Source organism: Vicugna pacos, chromosome 13 (genome assembly GCF_048564905.1).
Source record: "Vicugna pacos chromosome 13, VicPac4, whole genome shotgun sequence".
In the NCBI taxonomy this organism is placed as follows: domain Eukaryota; kingdom Metazoa; phylum Chordata; class Mammalia; order Artiodactyla; family Camelidae; genus Vicugna; species Vicugna pacos.
In genome coordinates this window covers 24,369,908-24,373,931 of record NC_132999.1, presented here as the reverse complement: position 1 = coordinate 24,373,931, position 4,024 = coordinate 24,369,908, and the positions used below count along the sequence as shown (strand labels likewise).

The following is a 4,024-nucleotide window of genomic DNA, read 5'->3' as shown; positions in this document are numbered from 1 at the left end:
CTGGTCAGTGTGCCACCCCCAGGCCAAACCTGACACTGGCCTTCCACACCTCCTTACTGCTGGATGGACTCAGAGGGCTGGGTGACTCATCTCATTCTGCCCATCTTCTCCTTGGAACTTGACACTGGCCCGCCTTGTGCAGAGCACGGGCCCCACCTGTCACATGAGGAGCCCTAAGGGTTTGCTGTGTAGACCGCGGTATACAAGACACTGTACGTGCCTAGTGGCTTGAGATGGGTCCACCTGACTGATGGCTTGTCCACAAGTCTCCTGAGAACCAGAACAATCCTTAGGCATATTGAGCAACCAGCTTCCCTTCCTCGCCCCCAGCAGGAGCTGGGCCAGGGAAAGTGAAGAAACCTGTTCCGGGCCTCCGCAGGGTGAGCGTGGGCAGGCCCCTGCCGGGAAAGGGGCGGCTTAACCCGATTCCATTGCTCCCAGACCGGATGCAGCCCCGTGACTAGGGCGGAGGCCGGAGAAACGCGCGCCCTGGGCGCAGCACCTGTGTGTCCTCTAGGGCAACGTTGGCTTTGGCAGTGATAAGACTAGGGGCTCTAGGTCAGCGATCACCCGGCTTGCGACTTCCGGCTGCTAAATCAGGCGAGCGGGCGCGGCGGCCGCCAATCAGCTGACAAGTAGAACTGGAGGGGGCAGTGGACACCCAGTAGGTAGGTGAAGGACGATGAGGGAAGGGGCGGCGCCCAGAAACACCTGGGCCATCGCGCTGCTGTCCTGACGTCGCAACCGCGCATTTTGTGCTTTACCCCTGCGCCTCCGCCGGCAGCGCAGTTGGGTGGAAAGAGCCCGGGACCGAATTCTATTTGAATCCAGCTGTTCTACTTACCGATGTTTGTGTCCTGGAGCAAGTGAGTTCGCTTGCCTACCTGAGCCAGCGTTTAGCCAGATGAAAAATGGGAATCCCTCCCTCAAAGCGCGGTGTGAGAAGGCAGTGAAATTACATAGGAACTATGCCTAGCACAAGAGTAGGTGCCCAGAAAGCGGAGTTCCCCTTTCCCTTCTTTATTTCAGACCCAGATCCCGCTCCCAGCCCTGAAGTCGCGCCCCCACAGGCGACCTCAGGAAGGCGGGGTCTGTAGGGCAGGCACTCTGGCTTGGTAATACTACAGAATGATTCGAGCCTCACTTTGCCAAACTATCTGATAGGATGGGACGTGTGGGAGGATTCAAAAGGCCTCCTTTGGGTCGTGTTTCTGTGATTCTAGGAGGTCATTTCAATGCATTCTTTGATTCACGTTGTTTATTCATAGATTCCTATCAGGCTAAGGCCGCTTCTTACAGCCTCCCCCGCCCCCGGCGACGTTTCGGCCCGCCAACGTTTCATCCATACAAGGCCAGCTTCCACCGGCTGCTTTTGTGTAAATAAAGCCTGGCCTTCTGCCCGCAGGTTGCCGCGGGTCCCGCCCCGGGAGCTGGCCGGTGGGGGAGGCGGGACCGGTGCCACCGCTGCAGCGGGGCCTCGGGAGGCTGGAAGCCGACCCCGCCCAGCCCTTGCTCAGGGGCGGGCGCTCCGGGGCCACCGGAAGGAGCAGAGCGAAGAAATCCAGGCTCAGACCCTCAGAGTCCCCACCCACTAGCATCCTCGTCCATGGGTCATCCAGCGCAGGGCAGACCCTTAGCAAATACCATCCCGAATCCTCCCAGCAACGCTGCGAGTCTTCTCCCCATTTCATAGACGGGAGACTGAGGCTCAGTAAGTGTCAATGGCTTAACCGAGGTCCCACAGGCAAAAAAAAAAAAGGCAGACCAAGAACTTCTAACTGAATATATTTAGTGGTAAAACCCAGTCTTCCCCACCCCACTGGTCACCAGTGAGATTGTAAAGGTCTTACTGGGGAAGAATAAAAAATACCCACGACAAATCAGATTGACAGATGAAAGGGGGTTGAAAGGGCCTTCCTAGGGCTTCCTCTGTGTCTCAAACAGGACTCGAACCACTGTTTAAATCACAGACTATTTTTCCTAGGTGACAATTTTATCTCCTTTCACATTAAATATAATGTAGATTTATTAAAACAGATAACAATGGTGAAGAATATAACTTTCAGAATTATTGTAGCTGAAAATAGAAGACTTCAAAGAAAAGTCAGGCTGTTTCCACAACGTACACCTTTCTCTGGATTGTGCAGAAACACTGTCGACGTCAGTCACACAGATGGGCAAACTGAGGCCCCAACCCAGTCCCACTGAGAGCGAGAGGCAGAGCGAGAGGAGATTCGAGTCTTCCGGGGCTCTCGGCCTGGGGTGCTTTCTGCTGGAGGCAGGGGCACCCTCGAACAACCACTGCTGATCTTTGTCACTCAGCCAACCAAGTGGGGGCGATTCTGAGTAATCAGCGCCGCTCGGGCTAAAAGCGAAAGGAACGCGCGGGCTACGGGCCCCGGAGGGCTGCGGGCAGAGAGCCCCGGCGCCCGCGCAGGCGGGGCCCCAGCCGGGCTTCCCGCGGGGCAAGCGCGCGCAGGAGGCGTCCTGCCCGGGCAGCTCTCTGCAGTCCCGCCCCGCCCCGCCCCGCGCCGCAGACCCGCCCCTGCTCCAGGCCTCTCCGACCTGTCTGCCACCAGCGAGCCGCCGGTCCTAAACCCCCAGTCCCGAGAGGAGCTGAGAAGATGAGCCGGGACATCTGGCCAGCCCACCCAACCTCAGGCACCGGGGACCGGTGGCACTCTCCTTTCGCGTGGGGACAAGTCAGGTTCCTAGGCTTGGGCTTGAATCCGCCCTTGATACTTGCTAACTCTAAGGTCTCGAGAAAATGACTTAAGCTCTCTCACTCTCAGTTTCTGCTTCCATCATATGGGGGTTAGCGGCTCTTACTTCATACAATTGTTGTGAGAAGTAAATGTGTGCCTATCTGTAAAGGCCTAGAACATTAAAACAAACAAACAAACAATTATATATTGTTTTGCTGTTACTGTTAGGCGGGCCTGGGTAGGAGTCTCAGGCCAGTTCAGAACTGGAAGATCTGGGCAGAGGTACTTCCTTCAGTTCTCCCACCTGGAAAAGGGAGCTTCATTACACTTTATGTTACAGGGTGGGGGTGAGGCCAGATGAGCTCCCCAGCCTGTAGCAAGTCCCCAGGTGGTTATGTTTGCAACTCTTATGGTTTGCCAGTGCTGTCTTAAGCACTTTGCACTTATGAGCTCATTTCATTCTGCAATTACAATATGAGAGAGGTATTCCTGTTTACCATTTCACAAGTGGGCAACTGAGGCAAAGAGAAGTTGAATGATTATCTAAGGTCACACAGTGACTAAGTTGGATTGGCAGCCACAAAATCTGGCTTCATACTCCATATTCCTACCCTCTACCAGATATGCCAGGCACTGTGCTAGGCCTGGGGAATGCAGCCAGGAATAATGTCACACAGCCATCTCCTCAGCAAAGGGCTGGATCTTCTTTCTGAGTTTATCAGGCTTCCTTACATATGCTAAGCATTGCACACACTTTATCATATTTCATATGCATTGTGCACATCTTGGTATTCAACATTGTTAATTCCCCTCTTCCTGTATTTTTGAGGTCTAGTTACAAGCCTACGTGGAGGGTGGATTTTAGGTGTTTTAGGTGATAGAACATTTGGTGTCTAGCAGGTGCTTTGAACACCTGAGTTCCTCCTTCCCTGAACTTAGTGATCTCCCAGTTAAACAGACTGAAAGTGCACATGCTTAAGGTTTAGACCTTTTAATAATAATAATTGCTTCTGCCTCTGAGAATTACTGTCTGTGCTGTGGGGTTCCCAGAACTGAGGATGAACTTACTGTATTTATCACTTAATCATTTCCAAAACAGCTTATGACTCGGACATCTTTAGTTAAAGGTGCAGAATTCTCTCTCTCCAGGTCTCCCTCTTTGGGGTGCCTGTGATAACTCTTGCTGTAAATGACTAAAGCTATTAAATATAGAATGTAGATCTTCCTGCGATGCAAGTATAAGCTGTCGTTACATTCATTCCTTAAATGTTATGATCATCTCAAACTTGGCTTTTGCAATTGAGTCCTTGAGTTAAATG

The 4,024-nt window shown here is 52.9% G+C and overlaps 1 long non-coding RNA gene across 1 annotated transcript; it reads left to right on the top strand.

Annotated features, from left to right (window-relative positions):
• The first annotated feature begins 391 nt into the window (after positions 1 to 391).
• LOC140700619 (uncharacterized) lies at positions 392 to 2,905 on the top strand. Its single transcript, XR_012079057.1, has 2 exons — positions 392 to 668; positions 2,148 to 2,905. It is a non-coding gene; the product is annotated as an uncharacterized lncRNA (long non-coding RNA).
• The last annotated feature ends 1,119 nt before the right edge of the window (positions 2,906 to 4,024 follow it).